We start from the raw sequence: 12,132 nt of genomic DNA, 5'->3' as shown, positions 1-12,132 counted from the left end.
GATCCCTTAAATAACTTCAGCTTATCTCTCTCCAAGGAAGTTCAGCGGATACTAACAGAGGCTCGAAGACCATCCACCAGAAAGGTTTACTTAGCAAAGTGGAAAAGATTCAGCAATTGGAATACCAGCAAGGGACATGATGCATCATTACTGAACATCCCTCTTATCTTGGAATATTTGGCAGATATGTTACAGAGCGGCCTCTCATATTCTTCAATAAAGATACATGCATCTGCTATTTCGGCTAGATACAACACTGATCCTCCTGTTTTCTCACCCCTTACTAAGACAATTCCTCAGGGGAATCAAGAACATTAAGCCACCAAGAAAGGCCCCAGTGCCAGCCTGGGACCTCAATTTCGTCTTAGAAAAACTGACTTTACCTCCTTTTGAGCCAGCAGCTTCAGTAGACTTGCAATTTCTCTCATGGAAGACAGCTTTCCTGTTGGCAATTACCTCAGCAAGAAGGGTTTCGGAGCTACAGGCCCTAATGGCAATACCACCCTTTATTATTTTCCACAGAGACAGGGTTTCATTAAGGACCAACCCTACTTTTATGCCAAAGGTGGTATCTAGGGTTTCTCTAAATCAAGCCATTCATCTGCCTGCTTTCTTCCCCAATCCTGAGAATAAGGGGGAAAGACTTTTGCATACCTTGGACATTCATAGACAACTTCGATACTACCTGGACAGAACCAAGGCCAGCAGGAAGTCTGAAAAGCTTTTTGTAGCTTACGCCCCTGCAGTCCAAGGAAAAGCAATTTCAAAACAGACTATTTCTAAATGGATTGGACATTGCATCAGATTCTGTTATTCCTTTCATGGAAAGACTGTTCCAGCCTATGTCAGACCACATTCCACCAGAGCTACAGCCACCTCTACAGCCTTTTTAAGAGGGGTGCCTACCAAGGACATTCTAGAAGCTGCTACATGGAGCTCCGTGCATACATTCTCCAAACACTACAATCTTCCTCTATATTCCAGATCCAGAGCAGGCTTTGCTTCGCCAGTCCTGCAGGGTTTGATTGCCACACCATCTCTTTCCTAGAGCAAACCTCCTCCCCCAGCTAAGCTATGGTATTCTACCCACATGTTATGACTGCAGTTGCATTCTTGAAGGACATAGTACAGTTTTGTACCTACCATAAATGTAGATGTCCGATAGACATGCAACTGCAGTCGGGTTTTCCCTCCCTCCATACCCCTCTATGCCTAGGGTCCACTCCTATCCCTCTTACTCTTAGCTGGGGATATCTGTTATGGTGTATTTGGTTTATTACTCATGTATTTGTTTGGAATTCTGTTTTTGTCTTACAATTTGATTACAGCCTTCCTTGGAGGGCACCTGGCATCTGGGGCAAGAAACACTGAAGAAAATGGCGTCGGCTGATGCTTATGTACTCCAGCCACTCTGACGTCGGAGAGAAATGCGACATCAGCCGACGTCGGACCCAGACTTTGGAATCCGGCCGACCGAGGGCTGCCTGAGGCAGGACAACCCACATGTTATGACTGCAGTTGCATGTCTATCGGACATCTACATTTATGGTAGGTACAAAACTGTACTTTCACATTTACGATACAACTTGGATTATTTATTACACCTGAAGGATTACGGTGAAGCCTTTCCTGTTTTACTGGTTTATTGTGTGCTTTTGAAGTATTCTGGTAAACAGAAATGAATACATACATTAAAAATAAAAATAAACTTGTCTTTACTGGTGTTTAGCATGATCATATCCAGTACATAACCTGGAATGTACAAAATAAATAAGATGCCTTAATTCTGTACGGGCGCACACAGGTAAGCATTGTATAACTCGCTCATTCATTTGTGGCAGTATGTACATCTAACATAAAAAAACTACAAGCATGCTGTAAAGGGTCTGAAGAAACTTCAGAGATTTACATTATCCATGTCTGTCCCATTGATGTTGCGGGATGCATCGGCGATGGGTGATGACATCACTGTAGCTTAAATTAAAATAAAACAAAAAAAAATGAAATTGGGATTTAAAGGTGCCGCTAGGAAATTCATGACACCCTATTACTTTACCCCTCAAAATGGAAAATACCAAGGAATCCGGTACAGTTGAGAGGTATGGTACTAATACTTGTTCAAGAGAGTTGCAGTTGGCACTGGATACACATAACTACTTTCAGGAGAATTCCTGTAAACCAAACAAGAGTTTAATCCTCAAGTTTAGGTTCGTAGGTTCATAGTTTAGTACTAAGCTAACTGACCTTGCGAGCCATTTTAAGCCTAGCCAATTATCCCTTGTGAGACGCAAACCCTGCACTTTGTGTTTGTAAGGCAAACACCTTAGCCATTAAGCCACCCTCCCAACCCTAACACATGCTTGCCCTAGGAGTTATATTACCAGTACTTTTAGACTTCAGGAAGGTGGAAGATTTCTACTCGAGTACATTTCTGGTTTCAAAGAGTGAGCTTTCCTGTAAACCAGTTTTAGCTCTTTCCTTTCTCAGCTGGTTTGTGAAAGTTAAAAATGTTGACCCTTCAGTGTCTGTTACAAGTTATTTCTTATCCGAGTGTTATGGTAACATTAGACCTAAAATGTACTTATCACGTTCCCATAGCCACAGGCTTCAGAAAAAGTCTCAGATTCTGCATCTGGGACACATTATCATTTCTCTGCATTACCATTTGTGTTAACTACAGCTCCTATGGTTTACAAAATGTCTAGCACTAGGGATAGCTCACTGCTGCATGGCATTTTTACTTATTTAGATTATTATTAATCTTTTCAGTCTTTTGCCAAATGTCAGCTGTCCTTAAATAACATAGTTTTCTTTACTTTCCAATCTGGGCTTCCAGATAAATGTCCAAAATCCTCCTTGACTTTCTCTTAAAGGTTCATGCTTTTTGTTTTGTCTATTGTTCACATTTCTTCAAAGGCATTCCTAACACAGGAAAAGGTAAATTTGTAAATGGAAACATTTCCTGATCTTCTGCCATCAGTCTAAGACTTCAGCCAGGGAATAGCTTTGGATTCTATGTCTCCTGGCTTCTGTAATTTTTATGATTCCTCTTGCCAGGTTATATATGAGAAAAATGTAGTGGTTTTAAAAAATGTGCACCTAACATTCTCATCAGCTGTGATTTTCAAATTCCATTTTTGGGTTGATCAATAAAGAACTGTATTGGCAAGAAGCAAGACACCTCGGTTTTTACTTTGGGATAAAGATGCAAGGCATGTGGGATAGTTGAGACAGACAAAAGCATGTAAATGTCAAACAGATGTTAGCTGTGATCCAGTTTATAGACTCTCTTAATGACCTGTGGCCCCTGGGGCCATTCCAGGTTATTACAAACAATACCACAGTGGTGTGATGCATAAACAAATAGGGGGCACCAGGTGTTATCCAATCCCCCCACCCCCAGGCTGGCTGTGATGGCTTGAGAGTTAGTTCTGCAGAACTGTATAACCCTCCAAGCATCTTACATACCATCAGAGCAAAACATAGTGGCAGACAAGCTGAGCAGGACCAGGACATACCCTCATGAATGGAAATTGGGAATCTTCCTGGATTGGATCCAATTCTGGGGAACACCTCAAACAGAACTGTTCGCCTTTTTTCAGACAGAACACTAGGTAAATTCTGCTTCAGGACTCCCTACAGGTAGCTGTGGATGATAGACAGATGCACTTTCATTTCCGTGGTCAGGAATGTTCCTATATTCATTCCCACTGATATCCAGTGTTATTCTGAAGATACAGAAGTACTCTCCAAAGCATTATTGTGTTGACTTCCTTCTGGCCCATGTAGCATTGGTTCTCCCTTCTTATGTAATTGGCCAGGCGCAGTTAAACACAATCTTCCTTCCAGATTTGATGCACTCCAGTCTCAAATGACTTCAAATAACTGTCTGGATGATTCAGTTCCAATATCTTTAGACATCTTTTCAAGACGCTGTGCAGCAGGTACTAAAGGAGGCAAGAAATCCTACTACTAGGAAGTTTTATGTTAATCAGTGGAGATTTTCTAGTTAGTGCCTCACTTATAACCAGGACTCTGTGTAGGATTATTACCTCTGGTTATCATACATTTGTGAGAGTTACTGTTACTGTTTTTACTATTTGTTGTATTTAACCTGTTGCTCTCAAATACTCAGTTGCACTCCTTGATGCTGACAGTTACTGTACTATGGCTTGTTTACTCCTTTAGCAAAGGGTATTTATCTGCCATTTTAACATGTTTGCTTGTGAATCCTCCTCTTCATTTTAGACTTTGGTCAAGCTGCTCTACAAAGAGGTTTTTCTGTTGATGTGTAAGGTAATCTGTTATTCAGCAGGCAATTAATTTGGATCTTTACTTTTTGCTGGGAAAGTTGTTTCTGTTTGAACCAGCTGTTCTGGTTGTTTTTGGTTCAGTTTTGGTAGATTAGGTGGTATATTGCTCTGACATCTGAAAGAGAGTATTCAGGTTGCAAGCATTCAGGGAGGATTAACCCTTTTGCTTTTCCATGCATATAGGATTATCTGTAGAAAAAAAATACCCCATGTATGTCCTTACTACATTTGAGTGTTCCTTGAATCTAGCTATTTATCTCTCTCATTTCTTTCAGAATGTGAATGACAAGAGAAAATTAGATTCCACGTATTGTTGTCACACTTTTGTAACTGGTATTATCTTGTCAGTAGTTCTTTAGGAAAGCTAAACAGCTGTGGAATTCCTAGTATGAGACTGGAAAATGACAACCTGTGTCAATTCAGACAATTCCATTTGGTTGTCCCTTAATATATTGATGTTAAGTTGTCTATCTCGCCTTCATTCTTGCTGGATGGGTTCGGAGCCGATCCTTGGCTCCGACTCGGCCAATACTAAAGCTCGAGAGCTAATTCCACTGGCTTGAGGCTCCCCTATATCCCACAATGCTAGGCGGTAACTACCCAGATCTCGTTTGCCGCTTAGCTGACGAGGTGGTGCTTCTACCGGCTCTGGCAGGTTAGTAAGTTTTCTGATTAGAAACTTCTATTTCAACCCCTACATTTTGTTCCTTTAACATAGTTTTATTTGTAGTATTTCAGATAGTTTAAATTGGGTCCCCCTCTAGTGTCTAAAATCCCTTTTTATTTCCTTCTTAACTTTTAGGCCTTTGGCCCTTCCTTCCCCTTGTCCTTCAGTGTGACTGAATTTTATTTTTTGCTTAAGGGTGTGCTTGTGTGTTGTGCTTGTGTTTTCACACTAATTTACTATGTCTAAAGACTCTAAGGTCTCAGGCTTCAAGAAGTGTGATTCGTGCTGTCAGAAAATGTCTCTGACAGACGGTCACACTTCTTGTGTGTATTGCCTGGGACCTTTGCACCTGCAGGACTCATGTGCTGTGTGCCATGGTTTCAGCCCTAGAGTCCTGCAGGAATGCAAAAATAAATTGATTTTGCGTGGCTTATTAAAGCCTGAAGGCCCCCCGACCCAGTCTGTGTCGGGGAGGCCTTCTAAGACTTCCAGACAGTCGGCTCCGGCTTCAGAGCCGTCCTCTGGAAGCATCAAAACTGCTTGGACATCGGCTCCGGCTGGAGCCGATGTTTCCAAGCCTCATACTATTACCTCTGCTCCGGCTGGAGCCGAGGCTGATAAGACTCGGTTGGCTCCGATACTTTTATCGGAGCAACCTTTAAGAAAGAGATCTAGGTCTCCCTCCATCGGCTCCGTTCACTCAGCACCAGGATCCCCTCTTCTTTCGGAGTGAAGCCATAGATCGCATTCCTCACGGTCTTCCAGGCTATCTGACCACGATTTGCAAAGGGTAGTGAGTAGCTTTACAAGAAAAATTGTCTGAGAAGGCTTGGACATTTGTTACTTTGCTTTTCGTTTCATCCATAATTTTAACATATACCCAACTTCATTGTACTAAAAGGGGAAAAGGTAACTGTAAGTAAAACAATTTTTTGTACTTAACAGTATTTGTGTAAAACATTTAATGATGTAAACTGCATGTTATATAATAAAGCAGATTTGTATAGTATGTAGTCAGGGGTATCTAAAATGAGGGGGTGGGGTGAGTCTTTTTTAGTGATTGTTGTATGTAATAGATACTAAAATAAGCAAGTATGCTTTAACTTTAAGAAATGTAAGTATTACAGTGTAAAAAGAGAGGAGAGGATGGACAGAAGCATGTGTAAGTTAATATGCTGTATCTTGGGCTGTTGGAGTTTAGGTATAAAAGTGTACTGTTTATAATATATGTAGAGTTAAGATGTTTCCTCTTGCTTTTGCATAGTTAACTGTCTGGATTAATGCCTTTGTTTAATCTAAAACATTGTGAATGTAGTGAGAAGGGCCGAGTCTCTTGCATACGCAATGATTATTAGTCTTGGTTTTTTGCCTTTAGCACATAAATGTTTATTGTGAGTTGAGAAGTCTGCACCTGAAGACAGTTGTATGTTTTGTTCTTATGTTTTCATGGAGACAAACTGACTACACATGCAGGTAATTTATCTTGAAAGTTTTTAGCACTGTTTGTTGAGGGAGATCTAAAATTAAAAGTTTTAAGGGCAAGCAGCTCAGTAAACAAATAGTTTCAAATTATTGGAAGTAAACAGGGCTGGTGTTAGCATTTTGGGGGCCCCCAGCAGATGTCAAGTTGGGAGCCCCCTAAGCACTTCCAGTCTATATATCACCCTGTCACTGCCACCCCCACTAAGCAACCTTTTAGTTCATGCTCCAAACTTATAGGAGTAGTAAGCATAGACTTACCTGTAGCTACAGTGCTTTTACATTACAACAGGGCTGTGTACAACATCATCTCAGAAAGGGGCATTTACGGTTACTGGCATTTAGTTGCAACAATGATACACTGCAGCAGCTCTACGTAGAGGTCTCTTCTTAGGTGAAATGTTGCCCTAAGCTGTTTCAGACCCCCCCCCCATACACACACATACACACTCTCCAGTCTTCCATTGTTTTCCTCCCATCTTGGGCTTCTTATAACACGCAGATTACTTTTTTCTTCCTTTTCTCACATTTTTCCTTACTCTTCAGCTTTTTCAAGAAGCCATAACTTCCTATATGCTCTGCAGAGCATTTTAAAGTTTTTTTTTTTTTTTAAACACCTTTTTATCCAAGTGATGGCTTGAACAGAAATAAAGATTATGTTTTTTCTTTGCATCCTTTCAGCACACCTTTTCTGACCAGGTAAGCACAGTAATAATCATTTAGAAAATAACTCAAACAAACTAGGGCCCAAAAAACTATAGGGGTTATAGGTGTTCTGAAATATTTATTTATTTATTTCCAGTTTGATGACCAGGGAAGGTCACTGGGCCAAGCAGAGCCCATTTTCAGTGGAGACCCAGGGAGAAAAGGAGTTAACAGAGTATAACATAAGTAAACTATGGAATATGCAATATAGAAAAATATAAATATACAATTTAAAATACAGTTACAAAATCGGGGAGTATTAATTTAAAAAACACAAATGTTAAAATATAGATAAAGTCAAAAGTAATACAGATAATATTAAAAGTACAACTCTTAAAGTGTTTATACAAGTTTAGTGTCTGATCTAACAATAATGTTAGTGATCAGAGGTGATGATAGATGAGATTGAAGGGAGGCTTGAGAAAGACGACAGTGTAATTTTGGTGGGAAGGGAGCAAGAACAGTCCCAGTTTGAGGTAAGGTAAGAATGGAGGAGAGATTTGAAATTAGAGTGGTTGTGAGTACAGCGGAGGGGGTGGAGAGGATTCCATAGTTTAACTGAGGAGTGTGATAGAAGTAATTGGCCAGGCAGGTGAAGGGGTTTATAGATTTTAAGGAGGTTTTGGTTTTCAGATCTAAGAGTATAACTGGGGAGGTAAGGGGTTAAGATAATGAAAGAGAGGGGCAGATGAAGCGTTGGAATATGAGTTTTTGAGCAGAGGTGAGTTGTATGGAGTTCAGGAAATTAGGAAGCTCAAACCAGTTTAGGGAGTTTAGGGAATGGCAGTGATGGGTAGATTATTTGGACCCTGTAGCAGATTTACAGACTTTGTTCTAGCAGGCTTCCAGTTTGTTTTTTAGGCTAAGTTGGAGATAGGTAAGTAGAGGGGGACCATACATAAGAGAGGGGGAGCGGGTAGGAGGAGGCTAGAGTATATCTGGTAGAAGCAGTTAAGATAGCGATTTTGCCTGTACAGCAGACCTAGTTTTTGTCTTTTTTTTTTATATATATTATTTTGGATGTGGATATCGAATTTTTAATGTTCAGTGGTGAATATTGAACAGAGTGTTATTGTGTCTTTTTATTTTAAAGGGGCTTTTGTCTATGGTAAACTTTATCGAAGAAGAGAGTATCATAATTTTTGTTTTGTTAGCATTGAGAACAAGATGGTTGTTTAGCATCCAAGTTTCAGTATTGGAGAAGGTTGTTTGGGTTTTTTGAAGGCGTTCAGAGGGAGAGTTTGCTGTACAGATGATTGTGGAATCATCAGTATACTGGATCAGTGTAGCATTATCTATGGATTTGTGAAAGTTGTTAATGAAAATATTGAAAAGTAAGGGGCCGAAAATAGAGCCTTGGGGGATGCCAGAGGGATTGTTGAGAAAGAATGAAGTGGAATTTTTCCATTTAACAGCTTGTTGTCGGTTGGAGAGAGAGCTTGTAAATCAGGCTATGAAGGAAGGAGAGAAAGTTGTGATAAGAGTAGGGGATGTGAGATAGGGTCAAAGGCTTTGGAGAGGTCTAAGTAAAAGGTGGATACAATTTTTCCAGAGTCACAAGCATGAATTATTGGTGTCAAGGAAAGACAGAAGAGCAGTGGTAGTGATGTGGCCAGGCTTGAAACCATGTTGTGTTGGGGTAAGAAGATGATTGTGTGTTAGGTATGGCAAGAGTTGGTGATGAATGCACTTTTTGAGGATTTTAGAAAGAGTTGAGAGAATAGCTATAGGACGGAGGTTAGTAGTGTCTGTGTTATTGCCGCCTTTGTGGAGAGGGGCGGTAAAAGCTTTCTTCCAGAGTGAGGGGACATAGGCTTCTTGGATGGACCTTTTGATAAGAATGAAAATGGGGGGGGGGGCGCAATGCTGTCTGCAGCCATCTTAAGGAAGGATGGAGGCAGATTATCAGGAGCGTGGGAGCAAGGCTTTAGTTTAAGAGGGAGTTTTTTATGCTGCTGGTTGGGATAGGTTTAAGACTGAAAGGTGGAGTGTTAGAGGGAAAAGCAGTGAATGGGGGATTATGAGAGGGAGAGAAGATGGGAAAGTTTGCGGTTAGTTTGGCTGTGCAGTCAACAAAAAAGGTGTTGAAATTAGATGCATTTGCATGGTCTGGGGAGTTTGGGTTAGGGCATGGATTGTCTTTTCTACCAGGGTTTAGAAGGAGGGAAATGCAATCCCAGAAGGAGTTTGGAGTAACAAGTCTTATTCTTCACTAAGTTGTGGAGTTGTTTGAATTCGATTAGAGAGTTTAACTTATTTTTTGGTATTGCATCCAACATTTGTTTCTGAGCTGTGTTAGTTTTCTGGTTTCTTTAGATAGCCATGGGACGGTTTTGGCTTTTATTCTTTTTGTTCTAAGAGGGGCTAGGCTGTTTAGTAAGTCTAAGAAGGTTTTGTTGAAGCAATTAGTTGCACTGTCCAGAGGCATAGTCTTTAGGGGGGCCCATTTCATTTTTTTCAGACAGTCTGAAAATGTCTGTGGATTGAAGTTGGTGTGATTACGAGTTTGAATGTATTGCTGTTGTATCTGAACAGAAGAGGCACACCGGAGGGCATAGCCTGGTAGGTGGTCACTATGGGGATCAAGTATAATTTCACTGTTTGAGATTAGGATGGGATGAGTTGCTAAGATCCAATCTAGTGTAGTGCCAGAAGAGCCGTCTTTACTGGGTCTGGTAGGGTAGTTTATTAGCTGGGAGAAGTTAGAGAGAAATTATTTGGCTCAGAGATTGTGAGAAGATGGTGGCCCAGTTGATTACATCGCCAAGGATGAAGGTTTACTTTTTGATGTTGGAAGAGTACCATGAGAGAATGTCTTCAAGGATAGGGATGTTATCACCAGGGGGAATGTAGAAGGCAGCTATACATAAAGATTTATGTATGTTGATTTTTAGGAAGGCTATGGATAGTTCAGCAGGAGAGAATTTAGGAATGGAGTTAGTGTATGGAATGACTGTTAGACAAGAGGAGTAAATGATGGCTTCCCCTCCTCCTTTCTTATTAGGTCTGTCATTCTGTATGATTTGGTAGCCAGGGGGAAGAATTTTGGTATCTTTGATATGCAGTTTGAGACAGGTTTCTGAGACAGCTAATATGTTGGGATGGTTATGTGACAGCCAGGCGTGGGCTTCCTATTAGAAGACCGAAGACGCATTCTTTCGAATGCATCTTGGTCAAACTCAAAAGCCTGAAACGGCAAAATATCGAAGCGGCTTCTAAGCAAATTCTTTCCCAGGGAAAGAATTCACTTGGCTTCTTAGTTACTTTGCCGTTTTTGGCACTGTAGTGCGGTCTCAGAGTTGGTATATTTAAGTGGGGGGGCACGTAATGTTTAAAATATGTTTTTTTGTTTTTGGTTGTTGGAACAGCGATTTTTTTTCCCTAGGGAAAAAAAATCGCTGTTCTGACAATTCGAAATTGTAAGCTTTCGCTTACATAGGGTCGATTAATCACCGTTCTCTTTTTTAAGCGCTCGGTGATCTAATATAGTCCCCCAGGCATGTAAGTTGGGTATTTTATTACAAATGCTTTGGGTATTGATTGTAGCTAGGTGGATGGTTTTGCGGCAGATGATTGTGGTAATTTAGAGGAATAGATGTTGGTAAAGACAGCGGGACCACGATTGGGATGGATGTCACCAGAAGCAGAAAGAGAGAGAGAGACTAGATGTAAAAGTTGTTTATCAGCTTCAATGGGGGGGGGGGTAAGTTAGGAGTGTATCTGAGGAAAGGTCTGCTGCTGCCAGTGAAGTGAAGTGGGTTAGCAGAGAGAGAGAGAGAGAGAGAGAGAGGTACTGGAGTGAGCTTAAATTTATAGAAGAGAGTTGTATTTAGAGGGCATAGTTCATGGGATATGGAGGAGAAGGAATGTGGGGCGATTATTTGAAAGGAAGAAGTTATATGTAGTGGTAGAGTGTAAGGAGCCAGGGAAGATAGTAAGGAACAGAAGGGGGCAAAGGAGGGATATGAGGAAGGCTGAAGTGAAAAATTAGGTGGGGATGATGGACCATGATGTAGAATGAGAGATGTGTAAAAGTAAATGTGAGATGGTGTGGTAGAGATTAGTGGGCTGAGGTAGGAGTGTGGGCAGTGGGAATAATGAGAGAGAGTTGTGGAGAATAGTTGGAGAGCAGGAAGTGGGTGGGGGAGGGACACTTGTTAGTGATTATTTCATTTTAGACTGTTCTTCCAGCTCTTTAATCCATCCAGTGGTGACCTAAAAAAAAAAAAAAAACATGAGTAAGAAAAAAAAAATAAGTGTTATTTTTTCTTTCAAGGAAGACATAAGTTGTACCCAAGGCTTAATGTTCAAATATGACAAAACAGCAGCTCACAGTAAGCTAACAAGACAGTTGTTATCTGGATAGGTCATACATGGGAATTGCCTGCCTCCCTAACCCCCTAAAAAAGACTACCTGTGCATCCCTCTGGTGTTAAACTGGGATGAAAGCAGAGGTACAAATTGCCACAGTTGTGCATTTCAAATGACTGCTGACTTACATATACATAACATGCCTCCTTACGCCTCAACCTAAACATGTATACATTCCTGAAGTGTGATTGTGAAGAAAGTAAAAAAAAAAAATATATATATATATATGTATATATATATGTGTGTGTGTGTGTGTGTGTGTATATATATTTATATATATATATATATATATATATATATATATATATATATATATATATATATATATAAAATGATTACAGTAATGTATTCTGTTTTGTTGCTCCTAGACAGCACACTGCCCCTGCACAAGCTAAAGACAGACAACCTTCTTTGTACACCTCTGAGGTCTGTGAAAAAAGTAAAAGAAACAATGACCACACTGTCCTAAGCCCAAATGCAAGCTGTAATAACCTTGTGTACATATCTGTAAAGTTTGACTGTGATGAAAATTAAAGAAGTACTAACCACTCAACCCCCCCCCCCCTTCCCATAAGCCACAGCAGCTTTCTGTGCACA

The 12,132-nt window shown here is 40.5% G+C and overlaps 1 protein-coding gene across 1 annotated transcript in view; it reads left to right on the top strand.

The window, feature by feature from the left end:
* Positions 1–12,132, top strand: part of NUP85 (nucleoporin 85) — a 1,184,651-nt gene that overhangs the window by 1,040,335 nt on the left and 132,184 nt on the right. The gene's annotated exons all lie outside the window — the stretch shown is intronic.

Source organism: Protopterus annectens, chromosome 10.part0, assembly GCF_019279795.1.
Source record: "Protopterus annectens isolate FY-2018-M chromosome 10.part0, PAN1.0, whole genome shotgun sequence".
In the NCBI taxonomy this organism is placed as follows: Eukaryota; Metazoa; Chordata; order Ceratodontiformes; family Protopteridae; genus Protopterus; species Protopterus annectens.
The sequence above is the reverse complement of the archived record's forward strand: the minus strand, read 5'-3'. Positions and strand labels throughout refer to the sequence as shown.